Raw genomic sequence first — 16,346 nt, 5'->3', positions numbered from 1 at the left:
GGTTATGCCAAAAGTGGCTCGCCGTTGGCCACATGCGAGTGGGCATAGTCACGACTATAGCCGGATAAGGTAAGAACAGGATAAATAGGACCGATGGGTGGGGAGTACGTTCGAGGGGTCTTTGCGGATACGAGTTTGTCGATTAGCCTTTTTGAATTGGAGGTTTTCGGGGAAATACGAAACCGCAGAATTGGGCCGAGTCGTGCCCCTTCGTGGAACCCAGCCCTCCCCTTCACATTTGTTTCGATTGCAGTCTGTCTACCAATGTCACGGTGACGTTTCTCGGGTAGAGGTTTATTACGCGGAAGATTAAAAGAATACAAGAAATGGAGCTGCCGGTGCCCAGCAGGGAGACCGCATAGCTCCAGAAACCATCCCGTTATTCGAAAAAGAGATTTTCTTGAGCATGAGGCGGTGATAGTGACAGGACAGAGACACAAAACAGAACCTGACACAACCGTACTCTGTCCCAACCACCTCCACAAGCTCAAGAAAATTGATTGATTGATTGATTGATTTTATTAAATTATTATTAAATGGTACCGCATTTTAATGCTTTGCTCGAACGCACTTTGAGATCAGCTGAATAACTGCTTACTGGAAAGGAAGCCATCTCTGTTTTCTCCCTTTTTTTTTTTTCTTGCCAGGAAAGTAACGAAGCAGTAATTGCGCTGTGTATTGGTTCATCGGTGAAGAGTTCGCGCCGGCACCGGGGAGCCTTGCTCTCGTAACCGGAATCTCTATCGTCTCCAAGGAGATAAGTTTGGCCGCGAAAGATGCCCAGCGGAAAGAAACTGGTTTACGGGGACAGAGTTATACGAGACCACGCAAGTGACTCTCTGGCGACTGCCTCGTGAGTGCGTGGACGGTATAGCAACAGGAGAGAAGGACATGTTCAAGATGTGTAGAACAGCGTAAATCACCATAAGCCCCGCGGTATCCTTCTGTTGCGAACAGTTTCGTCTTTCTTTTCTTTACCCGTCATGGCGAGAGTGGACACAGTATTCGCTCGCTTGTGTAGCTCCAGTCGTTTGCTTAAAAGTTGCTTGGAGCCTGTGGTGCTGTGTTAAAAGGAGCCTGTGGTGCTAAATACCCGTGCTAACCACCCCCTTTCTCTCACTCCTTCCTGCTCTCCTCTCCACATCTGTCCACCGCTGTCCGGATATTATAGCAGTCGAGGATGCAGCGAACGCTTTGAAGTACTTTGCAAATGGAATAAGCAGCAATGCTTTTGCACCATTATAGTGACTAGCAGTACGAGGAAAGCGAGAAAAAAATTGGCGGAAAATTGAATTCTCTTTGAAGCAGTGCCACCTATTCCGTCCATATAGCCATGTTGAGAGCTTCATTGCGCAAGATGATGCTCTGCAGTCACCAGAATATGCGACCGATAATTGCCAGGATGTCTTTGTCCACGTTATGGCGTTACCATGCACCATACAGAAACGGAGCTCACTTCCTGTGAAGGAATCATTTTACTGAAGGAAAAAAAAAGAAAAGAGAGAGAGAAAAAAGAAAAAGAAAGCGATCGTTCAAAACAAGGATGATCGAATGGGATAAACAGGATGACATGTGAAGCGAGTCTTTCGTGTTGCACTGCTTCGGAGCATTCAGTGGAAACCTTGTCCAAGGAGATCCATCGGTCCTGAAGCGAGATGGGACAATCGGTTACAGAGATGGTCACTGGAAAGGTAGTTGTGGTCAAAGCATAACAGTATCAACCAAGTGCGAACAACTATATTATCTTTCTCACGATTATAAGCGCCAGAGGTTTCTCTAAATTACATGTTGAGGAGAGCTATACGACATATACGAGAACAGCCATTGCTCAGCAATCGAAGAGCTCTGGGGCCAGCTTTCAAGCCACTACGTACGACATCCTATATATTCCACTATAGAATTTCGGAACGTGCATCAAAACGATGTATTGCCGCCCTAAGGTGTCTTGCTTTGACGCGGTCGTCTCTTTTGTGTCCTCGGCGAGAGATTAAAAGAGCAGTGGAAGCGCTTTTTTTTTTTCGTTCTCGGGGAGTTGTATGAGAAGTATGACGCGTTCTCACAAGAGGACAATGATTTTGTCAGACCTCTAGTGTGCGAAAGGTTTTTTAATCTGCACGCTCTCTAGTCCCTCGCCCTCTTTCTGATATCGCGTAAGAGAATGAGTGAGGTTCATGTCACGCTGTGATGACAGCACAAGAAAATGAGAACGCCGATAAGGGTAACGCGTGGCGGGACGTCAACTGGCCCGGCCGAAGCTATACCAGAGTGCATGACCACGTAATCACGCGAGCGACATTCCCACGGAATATTCTAGTGGAAGAAAAAGCAAAAGCTGCTCACGGGACAGAAGTTCCGCAGCGCACGGTGCCCGAAGATTTGGGTTTGACGCACTTCGCAGACGACACCATCTGAGTCTTGTCCTGTCGTCTGCTACGGAATATCGTGGCTGGCTGTTAGTACAGCACGGAAAGACGATGTTGAGGCTGCAGAAAGCTGCGACAATTTTCGCATCTTCCGCCGGGGTATTCTGGGGAATGTCGATCGTGTGAATGCACGGCGAGTTTAGCGCGGCGCCGTGTCGGTGACAGATAAATTGTCAGTGTGGAATGAGACATCGCGGCTGCTCCCCACGCCGGTGCTACGTCACAGGGACCCTCCCAGGGCTGCTTTTTCGGGGTGCTTTTGCAAGGTCAATGAGGCTCGTGCAGATGACGTCACGCGCAGCCTTTGAGCGCCCTTGAGCCACGTGACTCGGGAAAACATGGGGGTGCCTCACAGGCGTCACACCGCGTGCCGAATCAGCCAACTGCTTGTGTCTTGCGATATACGCTGGTAATTGCATGCACACTGCAACAACTCACTGAGTAACTCCGGTGCGGCAATATGTTTTCCCGAGTCACGTGACCAAACGTGACGTCACTGCTCATTACGTAGAGTGAAAATAATTGAGCATGGTGGTTTCTGATATAGGCTGCTTGATGAATGTATGTAGCAGGCCTTTCTTTTTTTTAACGATGTTTTAACGATACGTAAGCAAGGGACTCACTTTGGATAGGGATACGAGAAAGAAGAATCCCTCAAGCAATCACTCCTCCTGTCCCTGTCCCTCCGCCTGTTTTCGAAGCCATTTTTCGCCTCAGGGAATCTGACTGCAAAGGCAAACAGTCGGTATAACTAAACCCTTCGTCCAGCAGCGTCAGTGAAAGCCATCTTACGCGGTCACCTGCATTATACTCAGCCCTAATGGAACTTGTATCGATTGCTTCTCCTTCGCCGCACTCTTAGTTTATTTTTGCTCCTGTCACTGTGTCTCGAGTTCTTAAACCACGGCTGTCTTCAACTACTACGTGATGTCGTTTTAATTGAGTCGCACGTTGCCCTCTCGAGAGCATTGTATGAGGTAATAAGTGTTCAGATGCCTTATAGGACAAGTAATCTGTTCACGTAGCTTGGTACGCCATAGAATGTGCTTGACAGACTACTGTAAGACAGTCACGGAATGTGCAACGGTCAAAACAGATTTATTGCACCCACTTTTTGCTTGAAATCCAGCTTTTCAACTTGTGGTTAGCGTATCTGTTCTGGCGGCTCAGCGTTCACAAATTTTAGCGGTGTTGTTGAAAGCATGTATTGTGTAAGTAACGCATCGCTGTATCGCGAGGTGTCGCTGTCAGACATAACATGGAAATAACGGTAGGCCGGATAGGAATGATCACTTTCGTTCTTCACAGTTACGGGCTTTTGTCCTGACGTATACTAGAAAAAGTGTTGCCACGTAAATCTACCTGGTGTGCTCCAACCAAAACGTGCAACAATAACGTCTTTCCGACCTGATCTTTGCATCTTTTAAACGCGAGAAGAAAGAAAAAAAAAAACGTTCCCATTCCAAATTATAAAAATAGCCAGTCTTACGCAGAAAAAAGCGACACTATATAATCACCGCTCAAAGACTAACGTCACGTTGCCTGACTTGCGGTCCACCAAGAGCACGTCAAACCACGTGATTAGGGGGGTATACAAATAACCCCATAGTGACGAGGAAACTGTCAGATTGAAGACGCGTAAATTCCTCTCGTTGCGGTTGCGCAGCAATTTGTAAGGCGCCGCTCGAGCAGTCGTACAACGGGAGAAGGCGCGACTGGAATGGCTTTTGCGTTGGACAAGCGCCGATTACAACGTGAAGTTTCTTTCTTTTCTTTCTTTTCTATGTCCCCAGGACAATCTGTCAAACGCCGACATCGTCTGCGTTCCACTTCTTGCCTCGATTTCTTTATTATTTTCTTTCGAATTCGCGTTCTTTCGATGTTTGTTACTTGCCGCCTGTGACCTGGAATTGCGCCGCTGCCCGCTTCTGTCGGGTTAGATCCGGGTACGGGCGGTGCTAGTACATTCAACGTAGTATTCGAATAATTTATTTATTTGTATTATTTGTTTACCTATTTTACAGTACTGGTGCGTATTTATTCCCAAGTAGACACGGCGGACAGGGCTGTCCAAAGAGATTGCTAAAGTGAACCGGTACCGTTCTTGTGGATGTCAAAATCAAGGCGAACTGCAACAACAAAGAAAATTTAAAAAAATAATAAGAGTGGCGCGACGCTGGCCAGCGCGTAAGTTTGTTGTTTTTATTTACGCGCACAAAATAGCCAATAGAGCACCACTTCAGAGTACACGGATGCGCATGTCTTACGTACGTAGGGCTCCTGGTTACGTGCACGTTTTAGGCTCAGACTTGACAGCGGTTCCTTCTCGTAATGCCTGATGTCCCTGTCAGATGACAAGCCCAAACGCCTTTGGGAAGTTGGCCTTCGCGAAAAGTGACCTTTGACAACCCTGTCAGACAGCAGCGTAAAGGTGCTTTTTAAAAATTGCCCTTTACGCCCGACGGAGCTCCGCAACGGCCTTTTACGACTCAAAACGCGAGTACCCTCGACAACAGCATCCTACCACATCGCTTCTGACAATGCTCGAGTGCGAGATAAAACATCAAAATGTGACAAAATAGTTCGGATTCAGATTTATGACCACGTGACCACGTTGGTAAGGTTTCTGTAAGATGACAACTTTGGTACAGGGGTTACAGAATGAAACAGAAACGAACCCGGTGGCGCAATAAACCAGCCACAAGAGGGCTCCTTTGCGGTTTATCTGACGTGGGCTACCAAGCATAAAGGTCATTTCCAAATCTTAATGTGAACTGTCATTTAGAATAGTGCCTGACAGGGGTATGTATGACATGCTTCCACATGCCTTCTCCCTAATATTTTGTCACACGATATGCCAGTTCGTACGTGCGTCGCGACGATATTGCTGTGCGGAACATGACATTCGGCATATTGGAAACGGTCCATTGACGCTTGGGCGGAAGATTACATTTGAATAATGTCTGAGTCGAAGCGGCGTAAACGCAACTACGGGCGCAAGAACGGCCATTATTATTTATGTAAGTTACGTAACGACAACTAACGCTCAATGTGTACGCTGCGAAGGGAGCAGGCATATACCTGTAGTGACCACTCGATCACTTACCGCGTGTAAATAGCGACCGTAATCAATGGAGCTCAGGTGGGTGTTATGCTGAAAATTTGATGGCCTTCCGATCTCATCTCTCGCAATCTTCCGTGACGTCATCTTCACCTGAAGTGAAAAAAAAAGAAACACGACAATGAAAATAACTATGTCCAGCACAGTGCATTTCAAAGCTACACTGTAACGCTGAACAATATTGCGGGAACGGTATGCGGGCGGTGGACGCTTGGAGAGGTCAGCAAGAAACTATAGTATAAGGGACAGGAAGGTTACTATGCATTTGGGCCGACTTTAGGGGGAAACCATGCAGACGTGGGCCTCGAAATCCTCCAGAACTCTCGGGAACGACCCCAGGCAACCTTGCTGATAGAGAGATTCGATCCTCATATCCACGCCTTTAACATTGTATTCGGGTCGCTACCAACTAGTAGATACGGTGCCACACCAGTACGCGACCACGACGCTGGTAGTGTAGATTTTAAAGGAACCCCCCCCTCCTCCCCTCCCCCAAAATAGATGCTACCCGCAGAATAACGTGGCCCATCGCTATCGCTAGTAAGATACACATTTGCACAAAAGACCCCGACTGGCTTGGCTTGGCTATGGGCTGCGCTCTGCAGCCTTCATCTGGGTAGCATTAGGGACTCTCAGCCGTAGGGAGGAGGGACGATTAAAGTGTTTTGCCCTGCGTATTTAAAAGCAGCATGTCGACATTGAGCGATCAGAAAGAGAAGACGCGAGCTTCGTAACGGTGGTGGAGTTGCCTGTCGCTTTCACTTTGCATTGCACGCAGAGCTCTGATCGGTAGATTTCATAAAGCTTACCAGGCCCGCATTCAGTCTGCTTATCTACTCCGCTGTTGTCGGCCGTCTCTCTAATTGAGCCCGTGAGGGCTTTATTCTCGTAAAGCATCTGCTAATCTCAGCCGGATACGTCGGAGCTCATAATTTCCAGTTAGCCTCGCTCTCTCGTCGCCCTCCTCCACCCCCATTGGCTGGCGAGATGATGACGGTGATTTCCTTGATCTGATTATCTCCCCATCAAAGCAGATTATGTTAGAATGTGTAGCGGAGAGGATAAATGTGAGCGTTATCGGATTAGGGAGGACAAATTCTGCGGGGTTGCTCGGCAAAAACAACTGTCTTGTGAACGGGATGAGCAGTTACCATGCCGATTTAATTGTGCGCGATTACGTTCATGAATGAGCTTCGAACAGTGTTTGGTGCAGCTGGTTAATGTGGGTTTATCAACGGAGGACACCAGTTGTGTCGTGTTGAAAGGCTCGGGGCTCAGAAGATTCTGCACACCCCGAGGTAACGGTTCTTCGGGAGTTCTTCATGCGGTGCAAGAACCTTTCTACGGACTTCCTGTTACTAACGTGCAACGGCCACATAATCCGCCGCCGTTCAACTTTGGAAGAACGCTTTTCAAGTGCACACACGTAGTGCAGGTCGAGAAAAGCTCTCCACGTACCATAGAACGCCTATAAAGAGCTCTTGGTGAAGAGCTTTAACGACAGAATCGAGCACCAGCGCGGGCCCCAAAGTTGGGCTTCTTGATGTTTCGCGAAGATAAAAAGCACGCTCTCATGGGAACCCGGTCCATCTTCCCGAGAAACTGATTTTTTTTTTACAGTGAAGAAGCACGCAGTGATCGCAAACCATACGAGAGCTTCTCATGGATGCTCTGAGAAATTCCCTTAAAGAGCCACTACGGACTAAATCTCGTGTCTTCAGAATCCCACAAAAGTCATGTTACTGAAATCTTCTTGTCTCAATTTACATTCCTGTAAAATATTTTGGCTCTACGTGACGCGACAGCTAGAGAAAATTAATTTTTATTCTTGCGAACTGTGACGTCATGTTAGGCTCCGACGGAGCGCCCGACTGTCATCCAGACTTGTGCCCGTTACTCGAAAAAAGTAATTGATTACCGTTACCGTTACTTGTACGGAAAAAGTAATTGATTACCGTTACCAATTGCAGTACTTCAAATGTAATTGAGTAACGAGTAGAAAAGTAACGCGTTACTCCGGTCGTTACTCTGCATTCACGCAAATTATACCCGGCTTTGTGTGCTTCAGCAAAAAAAGAAAAAAAGAAGAAGAAGAAAAAGGAAAGTTCAACAGTGGAACAGCTGAAATAACCCAAAAATATGTACGTCTACTGTAGTTATCGCCCGGGAAGACGTTGACCCGATTGTGGAAGATCATGCGTGGAACTTCCCCATGACTCACTAAACCTCCAAAGCTACCACAAAGGTACCACCACACTGGTGTAGGAACAGATAAGGGGAGAGATACTCTGAAATTCCAGAACAAAGGCTGACGGCACGAAGATCTTGACTTGGGGCAGAACATCTAAAAGATGAGTTAGTCTCTGCCGGGAAAGTAATCAATTACTGAGTAATCGATTACTCGAAAAATTACTCAAAAAAGTAATTGATTACAAGTAACGCAATTACTAGTAACGCGTTGCGCACAAGTCTGCTGTCATCTGGCAACGTTGTTGCCCTTTGAGTCTTCCGGGGGGGGGGGGGGTCACTTTCTGCACTACGTGAGCGGAGCCCCACGTGACGTATCATCCGACCGCTCCGACGTTGGAGGAAACACAAAGGAGGGAGAATACATCTCTCCCATATTCCCATCTTTCGATCAGCCTCACATGACTTCCCCACCACGTGACCCTCCCTAGACGCCGGCGTCGCTGCTAGGAGACGAGTGCCCAAAACATGACATCATTGCAATTTGTGGGCTTATGATTACGTCACTCGCTCGTTGCGTCATCGAAACTTGTGGAGGCTCAGCAGATCTTCAAAGATCGAGAGAAATGCACAGCGTTCGTAAACAGGATGCACGTGCACGTGCACTGCCACCGTAACTAAGGTGACGGTTAAGATGGGCTCCTCTCATACTAAGTCAAATAGTGACACGCTAAAAAATAGAGACGAAATAGTAATCCACAAAGGCCGTTGTATTTTAATTTTTATAAGTTATATTAAAGTAGCAGACACGAAGCCATTCATTGTCAATAATGTCAGCTAGCTGTTTCTATCTGATTTTTCCAGTTTAATTTCTCCAGGTTCAAACTGCGAGCAAAGGCGCCAGCAGAGTGTGTAAATAGGAGATATTTCATTGCTCCTGAACATTGTCATATAATCAATTAAGAAGACCGAGAGACACGGACACAGAAGGCAGAAGGGGGGACGACACACGTAAGTTCTCAGACACAGCAATAATTTATTGGTTCATCTCAACTTAAAAGCTAAAAATCTTCGAAGGGGTGCGGGAGGGATAAAAGACGCATTACTAACTACGTTTCCCCTATAGTGGCGATCTCTAAGGATTCCCGAAACAACCTTCGGTGCGTCTTTTATCCCACCCGCACCCCTTCGAAGATTTTTAGCTTTTAAGTTGAGATGAACCAATAAATTATTGCTGTGTTCGAGAACTTAGGTGTGTCGTCCTCTGCGTCCGTGTCTCTCGGCCTTCTTCATGGATCTATACCTAGCCATTTTTTCATTGTTTTACCAGCTAGTCTGCACCCTTTCCCTTGTTTCACTGTCATAATCGTTTGTGAAGGACCATGTACCTTCTTCGAATCGTTTTTCGTATTTTCAGTACCCGATTTGAAAGGCGGCTTTGGTGTGTGAAGTGGAGTTTTTCAATAATGAATGTCGCACACATCTTCCCGCGGCTCCACATTATCTACACCGCTCCTGTTTTTGTGTATATTTTATTTTATTTTAGGGTATATCGGGGTATTTTATGGCAAATTACCGCCATTTCTTTGCTGTATGGCCCTCCGTGACGTGGTCCGAGGTCAGTGTGGCCCGCGACTCGATTTCAGTTTGAGGCCCCTACCTTAATGCATCAGCCCGATATCCGGTTCAGCCTTCATAATCGCATCCTCTGAATAGAGAAGAGGTTTGCTCCGCTGGGATTTTCAAAGGCAGAATGCGTTTGACGGAAAATTCTTCCGAGAGTGAACAACAATAAAGTACAAGACAGAAACGAAGCAGAGCCCTCTCTATCTAAGCACGTAAAACTGCCGCTGGCGATAAAAGCCAGACGCTGAGGCTCACAGACTGTTTTTTTTTTTTTTTTTTTTTTTTTGCCAACGGCATCCTTTCATCGTGCTTTCAGAAATCAGGAGAGAAACAACGAAATGGATTTCCGTCCCGGCTATTATATCTCACAAATAATACGAGTCGGCGGTACAGCTGAAGAGTTCACGCCGTCCGTATCCATTACGTTATTCCCAGGCATCATCATCATCTTATATTTCTTTGTAATGGTGTGCTGTTTTGTGTTTAATGTAGTAGTTCACACTGTAGGTGTCTGTACTAATATAAATGCCCATGTCTCCTCTTGCAGGTAAGTGCCGATGGGTCCTCAACGTCAAGGTGTTTTCCTAGTGAGTAGATTTGTACGGAGAAATTTTGAACAGCCCGTAATGCTCTCGTAACATTGTTTCAATTGCCAAGGATGCTTTTAATCGTGGTGATGGCTGATTTAATTACAGCGCCTCTACTCGCTTTCTCTACAAAATGTACCAATTCACGCTCGTCTACGTAATGCGGAACAAGATATAATAACTATAATTTGCCCGAATTTTCGAACACAAGCAAGACGAGAAGCATTTCCAGCAAGTATAATTTGCAGTCTGCGTGCGTTTTGTTTAAGCCCGGACTTGAGGTATGAAATATTTACGCATAATACTACTACTTAAAAATAATAGTAACAACTTTGTTTTTATTCGCGTAAGCGGTCTCTTTGGTACACCCTGGTGCCGCGCCTCTTTCTTGTTTTGTATTTTCAAATTGTCGGTACATCGAAATACTTACGGTATACTTGCCCTGCAACTTGAGTGGCTTTCAATACACTAACAATACCTCAATACATGCGCATCTCCAGTATTGACCTCTGCGTTTTCTTAAAAGACAGCGGTATAAAAGACCGCTTCTAAATTCCATCACTCCCAATTATTATATTTTAACGCGTAAGAACTGGAGCTGCAGGCGCCCTTACGGCAGCCACCTAGCTCCAATACATCACAATCCAGTTAACTTATCATAACCAGTATTGACCACCTCCGCAAGTGAGTTATAGTCTCCTTGGCGAAAGCAGACAGCTGGAAGCCCCAATGTCCCCCCTCACCCCCCTCACCCCCTTTCCCGCTTTGCGAAAGTCGACATCCAGTATCTGGTTTCTAGGTGCGTGGCACCTACCCGATTTTGCAGTTGACGCTACGACAACTTTCCAAATTGAATACTGCGTGACGATAAATCGAGGCGACAGTACTCACGAGCAGAAAGGTTGTACATGTCCCGTCAATATTTATTCTTTAAAATTTTTCCTCTTTGGTCTACTGAGCGCCATTTAATTTCTTGTTGCCCCCATGTAACCATACGTGTCTCTATTACGTATCTTGAAGAATGCCCTTACCTGGAAGCAGTTCCCAAACACATTTCCCATGTTGTAACGTAAATGCGAGCCCTTCGGAAACCGTCGCGACAAATCTTCTTCTTCTTCTGCTTCTTCGAACTCAAATGCTGGCCGTTATCCACCAAGGGAGATTGGCTAAGGATTACAAGCTATGATTGATGAGGAGGATGAATTTGCGAAGCTTTCAATGGAAAATGCTTACTTCTTCTTCTTCCTTCTCTGCCTCTATGGAGAATGGACATTACCCTTAAGCCCATAAGGGAGATTGGTCAGGACTATGGAATTGACTATCTAGACTATGACAAACTGGACGGAGAATGTAGTATGGCATCGTCTTCCTCTTCTTGGCGACCGTACATATCCGTTATCGATATGGGCTAGCACTGTTACCGCTAGTGACTCTTGTCTTGCACTCAAGATTTTTGTTGCAGAATGTTAGTCTGTTTTATTATCTGGCAAATATTTCTCAAGAAGTCGTATCCGTTGCACGACGATTTTCCAATACCGTAGGAGCCAATACCGAATCGAAATAACGTAGATATTTGACAAAACTTGCCGCAGTCCAGCACGACTGCTGTCGCTTCGATATGCAAAGAACAGCGTGGGAAAGCACTCCGTAAAAGCTGTTCACTGTGCCCGGTCACTGTGCGATGCGCGCGCATGTCGATGGCTTGCAATTTTAATGGCAATGCATTGGCAATAATGTTCTTGCGAGGTACAGAACGTTGAACTCTGGTCGATTTATAGAATATTGTAGATTTATTTCGGAAGTTGTTGCTTTATTTCCTGCTTTTGTTATCAAACCTTGCGTCATTAAAAATTTCAACAGTTCACAGTCTCTCCTTCAAAATGTATACATCTTGAACTGATGCCATGGTTGCGGGTTCGAACGTTGTCCACGCCATCATAAGAGACGTTACGGAAGAAAACAAGAAAAAAAATCCGCTATTGGATCTTCTTTCCCTGTGGATCTTTTGTAGCATGGATCTTTCTCGTGTGGATATATATATATATATATAGGGGAGAAAAGACACCAGAGACTGAAGTAGGGAGTAGGGGAAGTTATTTATTAAGCTGGCATTTAAACTAAGGGTCTGGGGAAGTCTACGTTTCGGCGGAAGCTCCGCCTTCTTCGGGACTGAGACGAAAATCTATTTATTATTAAATTTCTATTAAAATATCTATAGATTTTCGTCTCAGTCCCGAAGAAGGCGGAGCTTCCGCCGAAACGTAGACTTCCCCAGACCCTTAGTTTAAATGCCAGCTTAATAAATAACTTCCCCTACTCCCTACTTCAGTCTCTGGTGTCTTTTCTCCCCTATCTATATTCAACATCCTGGTCGTTCGAACCTAAATTTTGTAGCGTATATATATATATATATATATATATATATATAAAGAAGGGGGAAAAGCCATTAAAAAAATAAGAAAATGATGCTAGACGTGTTTGAAATTCAAACTTACAGATTAAAATGGCTTCTATGGCTGCACGTAGAGAAACAGATACTCATTGAACGATGCGACAGCACCAGAGGACACGTGTTTCGCCGTGTTTGCGGCTCGTCGGCCCTGGGTAGCTGCGCATCGTTCGAGATTGGCAAACCAGGGGTCACTCAGCGAGCGATACATATATATATATATATATACAGTGAACCCTCGTTATTATGACCATGGTCGTTCCCGAAAGTTTTGGTCATAATGCGGAATTGTCATATTAACGGGGGGATTTGTACAGGTTTCACTGCATTGTTCCCCAGGAGTATGGTCGTAAAGCGCGTATGTCACATTATCGGGGGTCATATTAACGAGGGTTCACTGTATATATATATATATATTTTTTTCCCCCTTTTAGATTTCTCTTCCGCAAGCGGTTACTGAAAAAGCCTATCGGGAGCCAGCATGCATAATATTTGTGCCGAACGGTGTCTCATCACTGTGCAAAAACGACCTGAAAAACGAGCCACGTGCGTTGCACCGTGACGTTGCAAAAACGGCCTAATCTCCAGGCATGACGTGATCAGGTCAGCGTGACGTAGCGTCAGCGTAGCGAGCAGCCGCCGTGGTCTCGTTTCCCACTAAAAATTCGTCCGCTACGGGCACGGCACGAAGATGCCTGCAGCGTGACGTCAGCCTCACTCATTCTCTTACGGACTCTCTCAAAAGAATGGAGGGGTTTCCAGAAGGTGCAAAAGGTCGAAGACCTCTCTCGCACACTTTAGGTAGCCTACGGTCGTCGTTCTTGCGCAGGAGCGCCCGTTACTTCTTGCGCATGCGCAGTTTCCCACAGCCAAAAACGAAAATTTAGGCAGTGTATGAAAGGTGCCTTCCCTGCCCTTATACATGATCACGTACAGGGCGTGCTACTTCCTCCGTGTACTAAAATCCGGATATTCTTCTCCTACACTCTTAAAAAAAAAAGGGTGTACTTTAACTCATTTTTTGACACCCTCTTGGAGAGTACAATTACGCTCAAAAGGGTGTGTCCTCACTCCCTCAAGGGAGTAGCATAACACCTTCTCCCTGCCGGGGAGTAATATTACTCTCCAGTAGGGAGAAAGGTGTTATGCTACTCCCTTGAGGGAGTGAGGAGACACCCTTTTGAGCGTAATTGTACTCTCCAAAAGGGGTGTCAAAAAATGAGTTAAAGTACACCATTTTTCAAGGGTGTATAGGCAAGAAATGCCCTTCCGTTGGGCTTCCATCTGTACGCATCGACAGCGACCTTTCTGCAGGCACTTCTGTAGTGCCTTGTAGTGCTCCGGTGCCTGTCAGCTCCTAACGCTTCCCTCGTTTGAAAGAACCACTCCGATTTGAGAGTCTTCCACGTTAACGAGTGAATCCTCGTCTTTGAAAAGAGGTTGGGAAGAAGTCTCGAGAACACTGCACGGATAACGTCGGCACGCGCCCACTCAATTTGTCTCGGAAGCCTATGGCGTACTTTGAGGCAGTAATTGTGCGTCTATGCTCGCGGTGAAGTTCCGAAGGGGCAGGCGACGTGCAGCAGAGGGACCTCCTATAGTGATGGTTGGGGTTGTTAGAACGGGAGAGCACTATACAAGCTTCATTGTTTTTTTTGTGTGTGTGTGTGTGTGTGTGTGTGTGCTGTTTTGTTTTTAGTATTGAGTACGTTGCTCGATGTACTGAACCCCAACAACACCGAATATCCTCTGGATGTACGAATAATGTCCTAACGGATTCGTACGTCCGATGGATATCCTGAGGATATCCATGTCGGACGTACGAATTCGTTAGGACATTATTCGCACGTCCAGAGGATATTCGGTGTTGTTAGGGAACTTGAATGTCGATAAACATGACCAATGAGGCAGGTGCTGTTATGGGTTCAATCGAGATCGTTTCCCTGCCTTATATGACTCTGGTGGGGACCGTGCATCTCCTGAGTCGACTTCGTAGGCAATCGTGCGCCCATTTTGCTTTGAGCCAGCGTCAGAAGAAATCCCATGGAAACAAGCAGACAGTCTGTGCGGGGTTCCAACATCCGGGTCACTTCGCAGTTCCGGCGTGTACTTCCACCTTCAACCGGCTGAGTGTGAATCCAAATAGGAGCTCTTATCAGTTAGTACTGCAGTGCAAGGAATAATCGATATCATTAAATCATTAATTATGTAATGAAATAATAGTATAATATAATAACAATGAAATAAATACACACTTTTTTTTGCGTGCAGATTTCTTCTTCTGGCATTACGTCACTTGAAGCAGCATCTGCCATAGTATCTGGCTTAGCATGTCACACTCATGAACCTGTCATGAACCTGTCATGAACCTGTCAACTCAAACCAACTACCATGTCCCATCCGTTCATGTTCTCAGCGTGTCATTTAGGAAAGTTATTGCACAATAGGAACAATCCGGGATAGTTATAATTGGTACAAGTTCATATGGCGAAATGCAGCAAGCAGAGAGGACTGCAGTTGTCGCGTTTACTTTCTATGTCCTTGTCTGCTTGCTGCATTTCGCCATCATTTAGGAAAGGACTGCCCCGAAGAAGCATGAACGCGCAGTGAACACTATCAGTGAACATTGCCGAAGCCCGCTATAAATTGGAAGGCAGCATTAACGGCGGCCGGCTTAATCCCCCGGATGAAACATGTTCGTCGTAGCTTGTTTGCGCTCTGCTTTTAGAAGCCACTCGGGGATTTGGATCCCAGTGGTTATTCGAGCAAACATGCGCAGCTGCGCTCTATTTATTCTGGAACACTCCACGTGTTCTCAAAGTGCCATGTGATGCTGTACAGATTGTTTGACTTCGTCGTAGGAAAAGAAATGGGCGTTCGAATCCCAGAACGCGCCGTCGGCCACTAGAGAGCGCTTAACAGCGAAAGATAAATAGAACTATATACGTGGACGAAGACCTGTTGACAGATAGGGGTACGATAGAGAAGAGCCCTCGTATGTTGGCAAACTGCAGCGCAGTTTTCTGTGCTTAGGGATGTTATGCGCACGAATCGTATGGCTGTTAAAGCAATGTTTGAGTATCGTGTGTGCACGAAACCGGATATGCAGATAAACAGGATCTTTAGTGGTTGTATGGCAGCAAAAGAGAAAAGGGTGGAATGTGTAACAAGTTGCGACCAAATATATATATGTGATCTGGCATTGATGCTTTAGCCGTGCATCCAACCGAGCCTATATGCCTCAACACCCTTCAGCTATATTATGGGATTCCCCAAAACAGCAAATCAAAACTGTCCGCGCGTCTGTGCACCGCTATAGCCACAGTTGCTTCGCGGCGCCAACACTGAAAAAAAAAGAAAAAAACAGCGCAAAATCTCTTTCTCATTATTTTCGGGCGATTTACCCCAACTTGCGCGGGACAGCGTTCAACTGGTAAAACCAAGAAACAAAAACCCGGAAATTTATGCGGAAGCTTCGGGGGGTAACCTTGGGGGACTTGTAGCGAGTGTCGTGAAAAGATAAGGCTCCATTTTTGAAACAAAAATCATAGACCCTTGACTTAAAAGAGCGACGAAGCGAAACGCTGATATATGCGCTTTTTTTCCCCCATTTGCCTTCAACGACTTCTTTCTTCCTCACACATTTACTGTGTATAACGGTATATAAAGCACAATGCATTTTATGTAACACGAAGGTGAAAATACCGGAGCTAATATAGTGCGCGGAATCTGTAAACCGCAGTAATCAAAAAAAGCTCGTGCTTCGATCATGATGACTGTTTATATTCCTTCTGTGACGTCGTTTTGTTACCGACGTTATTGCGCTTCCTCAAACTCGAGCAATTCCCGACTTTTTAACGTGTACACCGGCTGGCTCGTACCAGCTTCGTTCACGGAGTCCAATGTCTACTCAAATCCAATTCGTATCCAACGAAGTCGGTATAAGGTCTCGC

General features: G+C 45.9%; 1 long non-coding RNA gene across 1 annotated transcript; it reads right to left on the bottom strand.

Moving 5' to 3' along the window:
- Positions 1-1,474: 1,474 nt before the first annotated feature.
- LOC135400152 (uncharacterized) lies at positions 1,475-11,130 on the bottom strand. The gene is made up of 4 exons (XR_010424539.1): positions 10,976-11,130; positions 5,530-5,637; positions 3,047-3,149; positions 1,475-1,645 (listed from the first exon to the last, which is right to left on the bottom strand). It is a non-coding gene; the product is annotated as an uncharacterized LOC135400152 (long non-coding RNA).
- Positions 11,131-16,346: the final 5,216 nt, after the last annotated feature.

The sequence above is a fragment of the Ornithodoros turicata genome, chromosome 7 (assembly GCF_037126465.1).
Source record: "Ornithodoros turicata isolate Travis chromosome 7, ASM3712646v1, whole genome shotgun sequence".
NCBI lineage: Eukaryota > Metazoa > Arthropoda > Arachnida > Ixodida > Argasidae > Ornithodoros > Ornithodoros turicata.
Note: the sequence above shows the minus strand (reverse complement) of the source record. Positions and strands in the feature narration are given on the sequence as shown.